At 44.3% G+C, this 18741-nt stretch overlaps 1 protein-coding gene across 2 annotated transcripts in view; it reads left to right on the top strand.

Moving 5' to 3' along the window:
* LOC144693663 (lactosylceramide 4-alpha-galactosyltransferase-like) overlaps positions 1 to 18741 on the top strand; it is a 278016-nt gene that overhangs the window by 239573 nt on the left and 19702 nt on the right. For both annotated transcript variants that reach the window (XM_078563528.1, XM_078563529.1), the window contains exon 2: positions 13976 to 14105. The gene's annotated coding sequence lies outside the window, so the exon portion shown is untranslated. The remainder of the gene's footprint in view (positions 1 to 13975; positions 14106 to 18741) is intronic.

Genomic DNA, 18741 nt, shown 5'->3' on the forward strand with positions numbered 1-18741 from the left:
TAATACGTTTAGATTTATGTAAGCTGCGCTACGTTCCCAGTGACTGTGAACATGCCCAGTGCTATCCGTGTTTCCCTGATCCTCAGCTGGGTTTGATATTCAAATTCAGGCTGATTGGAACTCAAGGCCCTGCAGAATGTTTCAAAGCCCTTGGAGGCCCATGTAGAAAGGGCCACACCTACTCCTCAACTTTTCCTGCAGTGCCTGACACACACTGGGACATGTCAATAAATTTTCATTTGCGAAAATAACATGACAGATGATTGTGAAAGCAAAATGACATCACAGCCTTCTGTCTGCTCGAGATTTTAATGTGGGAAAATGTGAGGCTATCCACTTTGGCAGGGAGCAAAGAAATTCAGGTTATTATTTAAATGGAGAGAGAGACTGCCAAATACTGCGGTGCAGAGACCTGGGTGTCATTGTACATGAATCACAAAAAGTTAACATGTAGGTACAGCAAGTGATTAGAAAGACAAATATAGTGTGGACCTTCATTGCAAGGTGAATGGAGTACAGAAGTAGGGAAACAAAAACAGAATTACCTGGAAAAACTCAGCAGGTCTGGCAGCATCGGCGGAGAAGAAAAGAGTTGACGTTTCGAGTCCTCATGACCCTTTGGCAGAACTGAGTAAAGTTAGGAGAGGGGGGGGGGGGTTGAAATATTATTCACCCTCTCCTAACTTTACTCAGTTCTGCCAAAGGGTCATGAGGACTCGAAACGTCAACTCTTTTCTTCTCCGCCGATGCTGCCAGACCTGCTGAGTTTTTCCAGGTAATTCTGTTTTTGTTTTGGATTTCCAGCATCCGCAGCGGTTGTTTGTTTTTATCACAGAAGTAGGGAAGTCTTGCTACAGCTGTACAGGGTGTTGGTGAGGCTGAACCTAGAATACTGTATTCAGTCTTGATTGCCTTATTTAAGGGTGGATATATTTGCATTGGAAATAGTTTAGAGATCATTAGGCTGATCCCTGGGAGTAAGTATGTTTAAGGTAGAGATTGATAGATTTCTGATTAACAATGACGTAAAGGGTTATAGGTACAGTGTGGCTAAAAGGCATTGAAGTGTTCGACCAGCCATGATTGTACTGATTGGCGGAACAGGCTCGGTGGGCTGAATGGCCTTCTCCTGTTCCTATGTTCCTACGAAGAGGTTGTCATATGAGGAAAGATTGAGCAGGTTGGGTCCATACTCATTGGACTTTAGAACAATGTTATGGACAGGAGCGGGGGTAATTTAAACAGCACCAATTTCTCCTCTCACCATACGTCCATAAACAGAAAACAAAAATAAAAATACCTGGAAAAACTCAGTAGGTCTGGCAGCATCTGCGGAGAGGAACACAGTTAACGTTTCGAGTCCTCATGACTCTTCAACAGAACTAAGGAAAAATAGAAAAGAGGTGAAATATTAGCTGGTTTAAGGGGGGGTGGGTGGGACAGGTAGAGCTAGATAGAGAGCCAGTGATAGGTGGAGATTGCCAAAAGATGTCATAGACCAAAGAACAAAGAGGTGTTGAAGGTGGTGATATTAACTAAGGAATGTGCTAATTAAGGGTAGAAAGCAGGATGAGCAAGGTACAGATAGCCCTAGTGGGGGTGCGGTGGGGTGAAGGGATCGAAATAGGCTCAAAGGTAGAGATAAAACAATGGAGGGTGGGGGGGTGGTGAGGGGGGTGGGGTGAGGGGGGGGGGTGAGGGGGGGGTGGGGGGGGTGAGGGGGGTGGGGGGGGGTGTGGGAGGTTAGTCCTTGGTGGGGGGGGAGGTTGGACCTCGTTTATGGGGGTGGGGGGGGGTGGTGTTAGGGGTCAGACCCTGGTGGGGGGATCAGACCTCGGGTTGGGCATGTGGGGGAGGATCAGGTTGGGTGTGGATGGTGCTTGGGTCGGGAGGTCGGGCCACATTGTCGGGGGGACGATTGGGCCTGTAGGTGGGAGGGAGGTCGCGTTGGGTGCTGGGGGTCGGGTAGAGTCATAGGGGCAGATGGGGGTCAAGCTGCAGGTGGGTGGGGGTAGGGGGGGTGGTGAGAGTTGGTCCTGGGGGAATGGGGTGGAGGCGGAGTCCCGTGCCTGTTGGGGGAATCGCAGGGGGGTAGGCTCAGGGGTGTGGGGAATGCTGTGAGGGTTGGTTAGGGTGTGGTGGGGGAGTCCCGTGGGGGGGGTTGTGTGTGTGGGGATGGGGGCCCCATGGGCGTCAGGGGTGTAGGATGGGTGAGGGGGGTTAGTCCCATGGGGGTCAGTCTAGGCCTTTACAATAGTTACCCAGAAGTTAGAAGAGGTTCAATTGTTCTGTTGAAGGGTCATTCGGACTCGAAACGTTAACTGTGTTCCTCTCCGCAGATGCTGCCAGACCTGCTGAGTTTTTCCAGGTATTTTTGTTTTTGTTTTCAATTTTTCTAACTTTCCCTGAGTAATGATTGGTGTAATCCTGTCAGAACCATCCAAAATTTGCGATTTAAAGCACATTTTCCGATGTTTCCCACGGCAATCGCCATGTAAACCCTTACCTGGGAACTTCCGAGAGGGATTCCCCAGTGCACCTTCGATGTAGCCCTCCGATCCATCGCTGGGGAGCTCAGAAGTTACAGCCCATTGTTTCATGTTTTTTCCAGAGCACAGAATCAAAGTCCAATGAGGTATTCCTTTGCAGAGGTCAGTGGGTTGAAAACTGATGCCGTATATTTTCTTTTTCTGGGGTGTTGGGTTCACAAGGTAAGATAGGCACACACAGATGAATCAATCTTGCAGGTGATGGTACAGAACTTCCTGCAGAAGCAGTGTAGATGAGCCCAGGTGTCGAACCTGGGCCAGAGCACCTTGTCTGTGAGGCTGCTAGACAGATGGTAAAAAAACAGACTGACACTCTGCAGTTCAGCAAGGCAATATTACTGGTTTCACAAGCCAGAGACCCATGTCTCATGACTCCCACCTCTCTATACACTATTTTTGACAAAGGATGTGTATTCCTCATCTGGGTCCCCGAGATTGTTAAATGTCTCAACCATCAAGAATTGAAAGGAAGGTTGCGGGGGCCTTTGTCTTAGCAGACGAGCAGACTCCTGTTGGCCAACCTGCGTTATGAAAATGCAAATGACCTTTGCATCGCTCTCTTTGAATTTGCTCTGGGCAGCCCACTGGGGGTCATCAGTAGCTCTTCAGGGATAACAATATGCGAGTTTCTCCAATACTGCCAAGTAGCATTTTTTGTTTGGGGTCACAGATAGACATAGATTCATCCGTTCTAGGTCTTTGTCCGGTTTGAAATTCTTAGAGATAGCAATGAGCATATCTCTGTATATTTTATGGAAAAAGATATACAGGGCGAGGTCTTAGTCCCTCACAAGAATGAGAGGTGATCTTAGTGAAACAAATAAAATTCTGAGGGGGCTGGACAGGGTAGGTGCTGAGTGGATTGTCTTCTGATGGGGGAATCTAGAACTAGGGGGCACAGTTTAAAAATAAGGAGTCTCCCATTTAAGATGGAGATGAGGAGGAAATCTTCTTTCAGAGGGTCGTTAGTGTTTACAATTCTCTTCCCCAGAGAACAGTGGAGGCTGGGTCATTGAATATATTCAAGGCTGAGTTAGACAGATTTTTGATTGACGAGGGGAGCCTAAGGTTATAGGGATCAGGTAGGAAAGTGGAGTTGAGGCCACAATCAGATCAGCCATGATCTTATTGAATGGCGGAGCAGGCTCGAGGGGCCGATTAGCCTACTCCTGCTCCTATTTGTTGTGATCTTACTCTTCTGCTAACGAGAGATGCAAGATTGAAAACATCTGCTTAAATGGTGAGTTTGCACAAAAAAATGTCATCTGACTTGCTCAGATAGTTACTTGCTCATGGGGTGTGGGCTTCACTGGCTGGGCCAGCATTTATTGCCCACCCCTAATTGCCCTTGAAAAGGTGGTGGTGAGCTGCCTTCTTGAACCGCTGCAGTCCTTGTGGTGTAGGTACACCCACAGTGCTGTTAGGAAGGGAGTTCCAGGATTTTGACCCAGTGACAGTGAAGGAACGGTGACATAGGCTGGAATTTTGTTGGGGACAGCTTGCTTTGGTGGGAAGCTGGACTTAGCCGCGTGTTGCCAGTGGTAGCCAATTGAGGGTTGCTGTCCTGTTATGGAACGCTGGCACCTTAGGAGCCCTCGCAGTGCTACTGGGACTGCACCTGCAGATGAGGGCACATTGAAGGCCATGCACCTTGAAGACAGGTAAGTTGGGTCTGGGCTGCTGGTGCGGCCAGGCTGACTCTGTTGATGGGGGTGAGTTGTGAGTTGTTGGGGACACTCTGCCCAAGAAAAGCTGCCCCTCCCCCAACCCCCGACCTCGAGACTGCTAGGTTTCACTGGGCGGTCACCCCATGTGGCAGTGGGCCCTCTTAATGTGGGCAAAATGCCCGTGGAAGTAGGAAGGTGTGCCTATTTGCCGCCTAATTGGTTCAATTGGGCTCTAGGTCAATTTATCCTGGATGGTTTTGAGCTTCTTGAGTGTTGTTGGAGCTGTACTCATCCAGGCAAGTGGGGAGTATTCCATGGGGGCGGATTTTCCCTCTCATCAGGTGGGCATGGCGGATGAGCCCAGGAGCGGCTGTGCAGTGGGCCTGCCCCCTGCGATCGGGCCCCAACCACGATTTCTCGCTGGCTGGCCAATTAGTGGCCATCAGCCAGAGTGAATGGCGTGCTGAAACGCTCAGCACTGCCTGGGCTGGGGGGTGGTGGGGGTGGACGGCGAGCTTGTAAGTCAGTGCTTGTGCGTGGGTGTGCTCACAGAAGGCACAGAGCTGCCTCAGGGAGCCTAAGATTTTCCACATTAAAAATAAAGTTTTTTAAAAAGAGGAAAACATGTTCCCGCATGAGCAGGGACATGTTGAATATGAGTTCTGAAAACTTTTATTTTATTTTTAATGAACATCGGAAACCTCAGCCCGCCTGTGGTTGAAACTCTTTCGAGTTACCAACAGTCACAGATTGCAACTTCTTTCAAGTACAATCACAGTTCTTGGTTTCCGGGAGTGGGACATGAACCCACAACCCTCTGATTCAAAGGCGAGGGTGCTATGAACTGAGCCACGTGTTGAAGTTTCCTCAAAAATCAAAAGGCTGCTTGGTCTATTCACCTGCCAGCCAACCGGACAGGCAGGTTAAAAATTCAATTGAATTCATTTATCAACGGGCTTAACAGCCCTCTTAATTGTCAGCAGGCGCGTTGCCGACTCCCATGTGTGCCTGCCGACCGAAATATCGCGCGAGTGCACGGTGATGCCGGGACACTCGCCTGCTATTTCACACTCGTGCGTGTTCGGTGTGCTCCCGCATGCCGAGGTGAAAATTCACCCCATCACATTCCTGACTTGTGCCTTGTGGATTGTGGACAGGCTTTGGGGAGTCAGGAGGTGAATTACTCGTAGCAGGATTCCCAGCCTCTGACCTGCTCTTGTAGCCACAGGATTTATATGGCTAGTCCAGTTCAGTTTCAGTACCAGGTCAATGGTAACCCCAGGATGTTGATAATAGGGGATTCAGTGATAGTAATGCCATTGAACATCAAGGGGTGATGGTTAGATTCTCTCTTGTTGGAGATGGTCATTGCCTGACACCTGTGTGGAGCAAATGTTACTTGCCACTTGTCAGCCCAAGCCTCGATATTGTCCAGGTCTTCGTGCAATTGGACTTGGACTGCTGCAGCATCTGAGGAGTTCCAGTAGCATGTGGGCTGAGGTGGGGATAATGGGCTTGATAGCAATCAGATAGATGATTGAACAAACTAAATGGAACAACAATCCACAACCATTGGATCAGATTTAAGCTCTGCAGTCCTGCCACATTCTGTTGTGAATGGTAGTGGACAATTAAACAACTAACCAGTGGAGGAGGCTCCACAAATATCCCCATTCTCAATGATCAGAGAGCCCAGCACATCAGTGCAAAAAGCAAGGCTGAAGCATTCGCAACAATCTTGAGCCAGAAGTGCAAAGTGGATGATCCATCTTGGCCTCCTCCTGAGGTATCCAGCATCACGGATGCCCTGCCAATATCCCAGCTGTAGTACTGAGTGCTTAGCTAAACTATTCCAGTACAGCTACAACACTGGCATCTACCCAACAATATGGAAAATTTCTCAATATATCATGTCCACAAAAAGCAATTGCCGCCCCATCATCTACTCTTGACCATCAGTAAAGTGATGGAAGGGGTCATCAACAGTGCTTTCAAGTGGCACTTATTCAGCAATAACTGAGCACTGATGCTCAGTTTGGGTTTTGTCAGGGCCACTCAGCTCCTGACCACATTACACCTTAGTCCAAAGACAAAAAAGAGCTGAGTTCCTGGAGATGAGGTGAGAGTCACTGCCCTTGCCATCAAGGCAGCATTTGACCGAGTGTAGCATCAAGGAGCCCTAGCAAAGCTGGAGTCAATACAAATCAGGGGGAAAACTCTCCGCTGGTTGGAGTCATACTTAGCAGAAAGGAAGATGGTTATGGTTGTTGGAGGTCAATCATCCAGCTCCTTCATCCAAGTCATTGATATAGATTGTAAATAGTTGTGGGTCTGGCACTGATCCTTATGGCACCCCACTAGTTACTGCTTGCCAAATCAAAAATGACCCATTTATCCCTACTCTCTGTTTCCTCTTAGCCAACCAATTCTCTAACATGCTAATATGTTACCCACTACACCATGAGCTCATATTTTGTGTAGTAACCTTTGATATGGCACATTATCAAATGCTTTTTGGAAAACCAAATATACACATCTACAGATTCCCCTTTATCCACATTGTTTGTTACTTTCTTGAAGAAGTATAATATTTGTCACAGGAACATAAGAAATAGGAGCAGGAGTAGGCCATTCGGCCTGTGGTGCCTGCTCCGCCATTCAAACAGATCATGCCTGATCATCTAACACTGCATCATTTTTTCCCACTATTCCCATATTCCGTGATGTCATTGGCATCCAGAAATCTATCCATTTCTGTCTGCTCAGTGATTGAGCTTCCACGGCCCTCTGGGGTAGAGAATTCCAAAGATTCACCGCCCTCTGAGTTAAGAAATGCCTCCTCATCTCAGTCTTAAATAACTTGCCCTTATCTCTGAGGCTGTGTCCCCTGGTTCTAGACTCCCCAACCAGGGGAAAGATCTTATCCACATCTACGCTGCATGCCCCATAAGAATTTTGTAAGTTTCAATGAGACGACCTCTCATTCTTCACAATACTCCAGGCGCGGTCTCACCAAAGCTCTATACAATTGCAGCATGACATCTTTACTCAAATCGTCTAATGATGAAGGCCAACATACCTCTACCTTCTCGATCTTCACACCCCCCTCACTTGCAGTCACACACCCATGACCACTGATCAATCAGAAGACCCTATCGAAAGGGGTGTGACTGCCTTCTGGAGTTGTCCTGCTAATATCGCCGCTTCCTAATGCATCGTAGCTCGGCATCCAGATCATTGCCTACAGCTCAAAGAACCATGGCTCAGAGTCGCTTACTGTAGACGTGTTTGCTGTGGATCACACGGGTGTCTACGATTACCTCATACTGCAGCTTCAACACATCACCTGCCATCCTTATTGCGTTTTAATTATTTTACTCCTAATTTTATTTTCTTTAATTAATGCATCTCCTCACCACTTACTGTACTGATTAAACCCTTAATAATACAATAAACCTTACCAATTAAAATAAAATAGTAGACTCACCAACTTCTTCCTTTCTTCCTGCTGTGTCTCTTATTTAATTAAAAGGTAGCTTAAGGATTTTTAATTTATTTTAGCATTTTTACATTTCCAGCTATTTACACATGAACCCTAATAGCAGTACAGTAACCGAGCTGTTTACAGACACTCCTAGCAGTTACGCACCAACTAATAAACTTACAGCTTTCCTGTGATGTCACTGATTTTTTCAAACTCAGCCATCATGTGCTGACACCTGACAGCCCCGAGCCTCGCTCTCTATTTATTCACTCCCGATCCGAGGTGCCCCCTGGCATGTACAATTTCTCTCTGCTCCCTGAAGGTAAGTGAAGTGAAGGCTTCGAGATGTCTGCATTCCTCCAACTCTGGCCTCATGCACAATCTCTATTTGCAAATCGCTCTGCCATTGGCAGCCGTAAGATCTGGAATTCCCTCCCTAAACCTTGACACCTCTCCCAAGGTGCTCCTTGAAAATTAACCCTTTGATCAAGCTTTTGAACGTCTGCCCTGATATCCTCTTCTATGGTTCAGTGTCAAATTTGCATTAACACTTTTGTGATGGGCCTTGTGATGTTTTATGATGTTGAAGGCGCTATAAAAATGTAATTTGTTGATGCTGAAGCCCCACTTCCAGAATCTTGAGCATAGCATTGACCACATCTTGAAATACAAAAGGAAGAAGAATTAAATAATCTCACTAACAAGTTCCTGTAGTAAATGTCAGACTGTGATGTGCTGGTGCCCGGTAGGTTTCCTACGATAAGATGTCACAAGAGGATTATTTTAACTCTTTGTGGGTTTGCTGGTGAGTTCAGTCACTCAGTCAAATTCTCCAGTAGAGACAAAGAACTGGGTTGTGATGCCATCAACATGGCCGACTATCAGAATTAAAACATACTAAATTTAAATTGGTGGTGAATCTGCACCCGGAAATGTGTGCAGAAAATGAGTTATTTCCAGAAATAATGTAGCCCATCAAAATGTCTAAAGTCCCTAATGCCATTCCCCCTTCTGGAGTTAGGATCTCCCTCACTCCTGCAACTGAATTAAACAGGTTGACTAAGCCTCCAGAGGTTTAATGCTTCATTGGATAAATTAACCTGTCTGTTATTTCAAAGAGTTCCAGTTAAAAACCTCCCTTTGCAGCTGAGCCAGAGAGCAAAATGAACTCTGTAGAGCTGAAAGAGAATGTTAGTGGACCAGGGGGTAGGGGGTTGTGAGGGTCGAAGAGCCCAGTGTGGTCATGTGGTGGGGAATTGCTAATAAAAGCTACAGGCAGCTCGGGAAAGATCCACACTGAGTGACTGGGTTTCCTGTGACAACTGGAGCAAAGGCATTTGTGGGTTAAATTTATACTGTAAATGCAATTCTATTTGCAAACCAGAGGCATGTGATATATGATCAGATATCATGTGGTTAAACTTCCAGGATTACATCCAGTCCAAGGTGGCAATCTTCCTAAGCAGAACTTGCAAAGAGCAGAAATCAGCAATCATCAGAATGGAAGAAAGCATGAGGGGATATTGTAATCAGAAATGCCTGGGTAGGGACAGAACAGAGAGAGAGAGAGAAAGACAAATACTTGAAGCTCTGTGTGTTTGTGTTTCTGCGTGCGTGCGTGCGAGCATACCAATCTGCCTTTGCATATGTCTTTGTCTCATGATTTCTGCTTCCGAGTTGTAACTGAGGCTATGTTTTCTTTGTCGTACAGCAGTGAGAACCTGATGTTTGGAATTTGAGAATCAGGAACAATAAAGACTAACATGGAATGGATTTGTCATCCTTTCCCTTCATGCTCCCTAGAGAGAGAAACCATTCTTTATAGCCTGGCTCATTGGCATTGATCTCAGCTATTTACAATGGCCCAGATCTTCTGGTTAGTGTCGTCCTGATAATAGCTGATTGTGGTAGCAGGCTCCAGTATTAGACACTATACGGGACTCTGTACTAGATATGGAGTCACCTGACCTGGGCGTTGCAGGTCGGATAGGCTCCAACATTCGCTATCTTGATAGAATTCAATTACTGGAGATATATGTTCATGTTAGTAAAATGTGTTATCAACAAAGTTAGCTCAGCTACAATGTTGACGACCTGTGTACATCATTGAAATAAAAAAATGAGACATGGTGGCAGAATTAAACTAAACACAACAACGCAGGTTCTGAAACCACCAACAGGGTTCAGTTTGGAGGGCGATCTTGCTGAAAACTGGAGGAGTTTCTGGCAGCGATTCGAGCTCGATGCCTCGCAGTGACGGGCAGTGATTGAAAAAGACCCTCGGGTACAGTCTCCCATCCTTCTTCACGTAGCAGGGAAGCAGCCCCAGAAATCTATAACACATTCACGTTTGAAAGTGATGAGAAACGAAATGACTTGAAATAAATAATGGGAAAATTCGAAGTCTACTGCAGCCCTAAGAAAAACATCATGTATGAAAGATATCGATTTTTTTACCTGCACGCAAGGCAGTGACAACATTGGTCAGTACATAACTGAGCTGAGAAAACAAGCTAAATTGTGTGAATTTGGAGAGCCTGGAGAACGGCTTCTCACGCCGGAGAAAGCAATAAATATCTGCAGAGCAGCAGAGGCAATGAGATGCCAGATTAAACAGATGACGGAAGATGATAAGCCGCACACGGTCAAGCAGTTAGATGCAGTTAATCAGAAACAGCCCTGGGAAAGAACAAATTGACAGTCTGAATATAAAAAGAACAAAACAGCTATTAAAACATTTAAATGCAGCTGATGAAGGAACAGAGCATTTACCACGCAGTTGTCCAGCCTATGGAAAGCAGTGTAAGAACTGTGATAAACTAAATCACTTTGCTAAGATGTGTAAATTGAAGAAAGTGCACACGATTGACACAGACACTGAAAAGGAACTTTTTGTTGGTGCAGTAACAACAAATTCCACAGAAGACGAATGGAAGGTTGATTTAAAAATTGCCAACATGATGGTTAATTTCAAGCTTGACGCGAGCAAATGTCATTCCCATAAACCTGTATCGTAAGGTAAGCAAAGAACAACAGCTAACTACAACAAAAGTGAAAAAATTGCAGTAGACGGGAAGTGCACACTTAAAGTGAACTACAAAAAAACAGTCTCAAGCACTTCCATTCATAGTGGTGAAAACTGATGCAAAACGGAATCAAAACTTATGAAAATCTGAAGCTAATCAAGAGAATAATGACTGTCACCACTGATGACATCTTGAGCGAGTATAAAGATGTGTTCCAGAGGATTGGCTGCTTAAAAGGAGAACACGCCATCAAGATTGATGAAACTGTGACACCCAAAATACACCTGCCCTGGAAAATCCCAGTAATGCCGAGAGAGCGACTGAAAGCAGAGTTAGACAGAATGGAGAAACTTCACATCAAGAAAACTGAAGAACCGACAAAGTGGGTTAATCCAACTGTAATTGTAGAAAAATCAGATGGGAATCTGCCAGTCTGTCTGGATCCCAGAGACCTAAACCAGGTAGTACAAAGAGAGCATTACCAGCTGCTCACAGTAGAAGAGATCAGGTGTAAGCTAGCTGATGCCAAATACTATTCAGTCTTGGATATGAGTTCAGGCTTCTGGCAGGTCAAGCTGGATGAACGCAGCTCCTATCTCTGTACCTTCAACACACCATACGGGTAATACAGGTCTTTACACTTGCCTTTTGGTATTAATTCAGCTCCGGAGGTGTTCCACAGAACAGTGAAGCAGTTGTTTGAAGGGTTAGAGGGTGTGGAAACCTATATCGACGATATGCTGGTCTGAGGAGCCTCACGAGATGAACATGACCACAGACTGTGGCAGGTGCTGGCCAGAGCAAGAGAAAGGAACCTCAAGTTGAAGAAAAAGTGCAAAACGGGTCTTCATGAATTCAAGTACTTGGGACATGTGCTACCAAGTGAGGGACTGAAGCCGGACCCGAGTAAAATTGAAGCAGTCGTGAGCATGCCACCCCCAGAATGTAAGAAAGACTTGGAGAGGTTTTTGGGAATGGTGACCTATCTTGGGAAATTCATTCCAAACATGTGAGACCTGACAGCACCTCTCAGAGAACGTCTACAAAATGATGTGAAATGCCACTGGGAGCAAAGTCACCAGGGAGCTTTGACCAGTCTGAAGAGAACACTGACACCAGTGTTAAAGTATTACGATGTCATTCAGCCGGTCTCAGTGGACACTTCAAAGACTGGCCTGGGAGCTGTCCTCTTGCAAAATGAGGCACCAATGACATACGCTTCAAAGGCAATGACTGAAACACGGCAGCGGTATGCCCAAATAGAGAAAGAAATGTTAGCAATTGTGTTTGGCCTAGAACGCTTCCAACAGTTTGTCTATGGCAAAGACATGGAGATAGAGTCTGATCATAAGCCTTTGGAAGCTAAACTTAAAAAGCCCCTGAACTGTGCACCACCAAGAATCCAAAGATTTCTAATGGGTCTACAGAAGTACCAGGTCAGAGTTAAATACAAACTGGGCAAGGAAATGTACTTCGCAGACACTCTGTCACATGAATACCACCCATCACAGAGGAAGAGGATAAAGAAACAGAAGCACAGGTTCACACGCTGACAAAGAACTTACCTGTGGCTGTAATCAAACTGGATGAGATCAGGGAAGCGACCCTGAGAAAACTTCAGCAGATAGTGCAAACTGGCTGGCTCACATATCGGACTGTACAAGAGTACTGGAACTTTAGCGAGGAACTTCTTGTAGCAGAAGGAATACTTTTCAAAGGAGAAAAGATCATAATTCCTGCAACACTGAGGAAAGAAATGCTGCAGCGCAAACATGAAAGTTACCTCGGCATAGAAACATACAGGAGAAGAGCGCAAGATGTAATGTATTGGCCTGGAATGGGAGCACAAATCGGGGAAATGGTGAATGCATGTGCAGTGTGCCAAAAGTACAGTAAGTCACAACAAAAAGAACCACTTCAACCACACAGTGTTCCAAAGAGGCCCTGGCAGAAAATTGGAGTGGACTTGTTCACATTTGACAACAGTGTGTACTTACTAGCAGTAGATTGTTACTCTCAGTTTTGTGAGTCTGTTTTGCTGAGAAATGATAGTAAGACCATCACTGTAATAAATCATTTAAAATGAATGTTTGCTCACCATGGCATACCCAAAATGCTCAGCTCAGATAACGGTCCACAATTCTCAGGCACTGAGTTTCGCAAATTTACACAGGACTGGGAGTTTTGCCACACTACCTCAAGTTCCAAATATCCACAATCCAATGGAATGGTGGAACAAACTGTGCAGACCTTAAAACACCTGTTGAAGAAGGGCAAGGTGGACGGAAGCTAGCCCTAACTGGCTCTGCTGCATTTCAGGAATACTCCATTAGAGGGCATTGGATCATCTCCAGCACAGCTCCTGATGGAGAAAAGACTAAGAACTAAGCTTCCAACTGCACCCCAACTGTTATTTCCACAGCCAGTGAGCTACAACGTGCAGCACCTGCTCAAACTGCGACAACAGAAGCAGAAACAGTACTTTGATTGAGGTACTGACCTCTGCCTGACCTGAACATGAGAGAGACAGTGAAGGATTCAGCATGAAGGGATCTGGAATCCTGCTGTTGTCACAGGAATCTTAGGAGAACCAAGGTCTTACATAGTGCAGACTCCAAACGGACAACAGTACAGGTGAAACCGGAAATTCTTACGGAAAACAAATGAAATGCAACCCTGCTCTGAACCAGAAAGTGTAGCTGAAGATCAAAAACCAGAATGCACCAGTGAAGCAACAGATAACCAGACAAAGCCCGAGAGCCCTGAAAACTATCCATGGGGTGATAGTGACGCAGAGCTGGAGAAGGCCCCTTGTCCTTCAAAATCACCTCTGTCACCATTCAGAACATCCAGTAGAAGAATTCTGAAAAAAAAACAGAGATACAGAGATGAATAAAAGACAAATGAGACTGATCAAAACAGAGTGAGAAAGAATAGATAAGAGACTTTGTGTACTTGGACTGTATAAAAGTTTTTTTTTAAAAAGGGAAATGTCATGATAATAGCTGATTTATGGTGGTAGACTCCAGTGTTAGATATTATATTGGTACTCTGTACTAGAAAGGGGGCCACCTGACCTGGGAGTTGAAGGTTAGATAGCACGTGTTGGAATCTGTATTGATAGAATGTCAACGCCCTGAGTGCATCATTGAAACAAAAAAACAAGCCAAGTGTCAATGCTGACTGGATTGACGCTGCCCGTGAAGATTTCTGCAACCCTGACCCTTTCTTTTTATATTCCCTTTTAAGACATATCGTCCGATCTGGCTGGAGTATCAAAGGGTCAGCACAGGTTCTCCGGTGAAGATCGTCGGACGCAAGAAGAGACAGAGGAAGGGAGGACGCACCCCCTTTTCACAATAGTAGCTTCCATATTCGGGTAAGTTTTTAAAGGCTTAAGTCTGTGGCAGGGTGGTTGAGTGGCAGGGTGGGACCAGCTATTAAACTGTGTAACATTTCCAGGATATCTATGCAGGTATGTCTGTGAGTCTCCGCCCTAAGCTCAAGATTGGAGACACTTGCAGAGGGTCCCAGGCAGCCAGGAATCAGCCCATCGGACATTTAAGTTTCCTGGGAAGTTTCCATGCATGTCTGTGTGTCCAGCTTTCCACAGTGTCCTGACACACCTCTCCCAGATCCAGGAGACCGGAAGATTTTGGCCAATGGATATCAATGACTTAGATGAGTGCTTTTAATATATGCAAATTTGATACAAAGCTACATGGGAAAGTAGGCAGTGAAAAGACTGAAAGGGCTATAGACAGTTTAAGTGACTGGCAAATAAGGTGGCAGGTTGAGTACAGTATGGGAAACGTGAAGTGAACCATTTTGGTAGGAAGAATCGAAGAACATTTTTTTAAATGGTGAGAGACTGGGAAATGTTGGTGTTCAGAGGGATCCTGTCCACAAATCCCAGGATGTTAACATGCAGGTTCAGCAAGCAATTAGGAAGGCAAATTGTATGCTACCCTTTGTTGTAAGGGGTTTGTAATGTAAGAGTCATTGTATAGGGCTTTGAGACCACACCTTGAGTTCCATGAGCAGTTTTGATGTCCTTAACCAAGGAAGGATATACTTGTCTTAAAGTGGGTGCAACAAAGATTTCACTAAATTGATTCATGGGTTGAGAGGTGATTGACCTATGACATGTGGCTGAGTAAATTGGGTCTGTACTCATTGGAGTTTAGAAGAATGAGAAGGGATCTTATTGAATCATAAAATTCTGACAGGGCTTGACAGCATAGGTGGTGAGAGGATGCCTCCCTCTGGTTGGAGAGCCTAGCACTAGGAATTGTTTTCTCTGGATAAAGGATTGGCTATTTAGAAGTCATGGGGAGAAATGTTTTTAATTCAGTGGTTAGCTAATCTTCAGATTTCTCTACTCCAGAGAGCTGTATATGCTCAGTTAATGAATATATCCAAGTCTCAAATCAATAGATTTTTGTGCATAAAGGGAATCGAGGGATAGGGTGACAGAGTGAAGCTCAGATATGATCTTATTGAATGGTGCAGCAGGCTCGAGGGGCCAAATGGCTGACTTCTGCTCCTATTTCTTATGTTCTTAAGATAGACAAGTGAACTTGAGCAGAAACACAAATATAAGAACATAAGAAATAGGAGCAGGAGTAGGCCATTTGGCCCCTCAAGCCTGCTCTGCCATTCGATAGATCATGGCTGATCTGATTGTGGCCTTAACTCCATTTTCCTGCCTGCCCCCATAACCCTTGATTCCCTTGAAGATCAAAAATCTAACTCAGCCTTAAATATATCCAGTGACCCAGCCTCCACTGTTCTCTGGGGAAGAGAATTCCATTGAAGAAAACTCCAAAGATTTTTAGCGAGAAGAAATTCCCCCCAACTCAGTCTAAATTGGAGACCCCTTTTGAAACTGTCCCCCAAGTTTGAAAGTCCCCCATGAGGGGAACCATCCTGTGTATTTACCCTGTCACGTTCTCTCAGAATCTTATGTTTCAATAAGATCACCTCTCATTCTTAGTATAGGCCCAACTTGCTCAACAGAGACATCTGTTTCATCTCCGGCATCAGCCTAATGAACCTTCTCTGAATTGTTTCCAATTCAAATATATCATCCTTACATAAGGAGAACAACATTTTATGCAGAGGCCTAGTGTGGTCTCACCAATGCTCTGTGCAGATGTAACAAGACTTCCTACTTTTATACTCCATTCCCCTTTAAATAAAGGCCAACATTGCATTTGTCTTTCTAATTACTTGCTGTACCTACATGTTAACTTTTTGTGATTCATGCACAAGGACACTCAGATCCCACACTGCAGCCTTTCGCCATTTAAATAATATTCTGCTTTTCTATTCTTCCTGCCAAAATAGATAACCTCAAATTTCCCCACATTATACTCCACCTGCCACTTTTTTTCCCCACTTACTTAACCTACCTTTATCATTTTGCAGACTCTTTGTATCCTCTTCACAATTTGTTTTCCCACTGTTACGACCGGGATGGGAGGAGAGCGTGAATTATCAAGCCCCACTACTCCACAGGCCGTATCAGTAATTTAAATGGTTAATTTTTTCACCGAAATGGCCAATTGCGTACTTATACTCCTAGTATCCAGAAGAAAAGAGACTCTGACCAGGCTTCTTTCAAAAACTCAGTGATTAATTTATTTTAAACAAAATTTCTTTTAACAAGTTGCAAGTAATGGTTAACACACAATTGTAATCGGGAAGTATAACTATCTATCTCTTCCTAAAGAATTCCCCCAGCACACACACACACAAACAAAGGACAAACAGATAGAATCCCTCTGCAGAGATGGGCTTTGGAGGACGGGTGTTATAAATTAAAGGATAAAGTCTGCAGGTCTCAACACTGTCAACCTAGAGTTCTCTCGTGTGCAGACAAATGCTGGTCCCGGTAGATGCCTGAAAATTCTCACCATCTGGTTTAGCTTTGCAAGTCCAATTTCTGACTAGTTACACTTAGATGAGAGTTCTATGGCTAAAGGTTGAAAGCCAAACACAATTTTAGGCAAGTCAGAGAGGGGGAGCCAGTCAAGGTAGCCTTCCTTCCTCAGCTTGTTCTTCAACAAGACAAGCAGGTTCACGACTTACGTTTTATTTCCTCCCATGTGATTGCCTTTTTGTCTCCCAACTTTTTATTAATTAAAGAGCTTTGCGGTTCAACGCAAAGAAACAGCCCCTCAAGTACCATATAGGTCAGATGATTCCTTGGAAGAGACCTGCTTGTTGACAGTTTCGAGGTGAACTCACGACCTTTTTAAAAAAAACCAGGTTAGCATCCACATGTCCAGACCATGCCGCGTCCTTCCATTTTGGAAAAGAAAACTTAAGTCTTGAGAGATATAATTCTAACGCTACCTATCTTTGTATCGGCAACAAATTTGCCCAGAATACAATCAGTCCTTTCATCCAAGTCATTAATATAGATTGTAAATAGTTAAGGCCCCAGCACTCAACTCTGTAGCACTCCCCTGGCTACAGTTTGCCAACCAGAAAATGACCCATTTATCCTGACTCTGCTTCCTGTGAGTGAGGCAATCCTCTATCCATGCTAATATATCACCCCCAATTCCATGAACTCTTATCTTGCACAGTAATCCTTTGTGGCACCATAATTAATTCCTTTTGGAAATCCAAAAACCCTACACCCACTGACTCCCCCTTTAACCACTCTGTTTGTTACATCCTCAAAGAACCCAAATAAATGTCAGATAAAATTTCCCTTTCACAAAACCATGTTGACTCTGCCGAATTGTATTACGATTTTCTAAATGTCATGCTGCTTCACCCTTAATAATGGATTTTAGCATTTTCCAAATGACAGATGTTAGACTATCTGGCCTATAGCTTCCTGTTGTCTGTCTCCCTCTTTACTTGAATAGAGGTGTTACATTTGCAGTTTTCCAAACGGCTGAGACCTTTTGTGAATTTAGCAAATTTTAGAAGGTTACCAAAATGCAGCTACTTCTGTAAGACCCAAGGATGAAGGCCATCAGGTCCAGGGGACCTGCCTTTAGTCCCAATAATTTTCCTAGAACTTTTTCTGTAGCGCTATGATTGTCTTAAGTTCCTCCCTCCCTTTTTCCTCTTGATTTTCTATTATTCTTGGAATACTTTTTATGTGTCTTCTAGCATGAAGACGGATACAAAATATTTATTCAAAGTCTCTGCCATTTCCTTGTTTCCCTTTATTAATTCCCTAGACTCATCCCTTAAGGGACCAAAGTTTAGTTGCTTGTCTCTTCCTTTTCCTCTTTGTTGACACTCTTAGTGTCTTTTTATACTTCTTACTAGTTTACTCTCCCATTCTAAGTTCTCCTTTATTTTTAGTCTTTCTTTGCTGGTTTCTAAAATTTTCCCAATATTCCCATCTGCCACAAATCTTCAGAGCTCTCTACACCTTTTTTCAATTCAGTATTATCTTTCATTTCCTTAGTTAGCCACAGATGGTGTATCCTCATCGTAGAATCTTTCTTTCTCAATGGAATATCTTTGTTGAGAATGATGAAATATCTCCTTAAATGTCTGCCACTGCTTTTCTACGTCTTACCTTTTAACCTATTTTCCCAGTCTACTGTAGCCAACTATGCTCTCATACCCTTGCATTTGCCTTTATTTAAGTTTAAGACACCAGTTTAAACTCAAGTTTCTCACCCTCAAAGTATATGTGAAATTCTATCATGTTATAATCATCCTTGCTTAGAGGATCCTTTACTATCAGGTCATTAATTAATCCTATTTCATTACATTTCTATGAACTCATCCTCTAGGCTACCTTTGCCAATTTGATTTGTCCAACCTACACGATGCTTAAAATCACTCATGATTATTGCAGTATCTTTCTTACAACCCCCCATTACATTTTGGTTAATACACTGTCCTATACTATAGTTATTGCTAAGGGCCTATAAACTACACCCAACAGTGACTTCTTTCCCTTTCTATTTGTTTTTGCACCCAAACTGATTCTATATCCTGATCTTCTGTGCCAAGATCATTTCTCACTACTGTAC

The sequence above is a fragment of the Cetorhinus maximus genome, chromosome 19 (genome assembly GCF_964194155.1).
Source record: "Cetorhinus maximus chromosome 19, sCetMax3.hap1.1, whole genome shotgun sequence".
Lineage (NCBI taxonomy): Eukaryota > Metazoa > Chordata > Chondrichthyes > Lamniformes > Cetorhinidae > Cetorhinus > Cetorhinus maximus.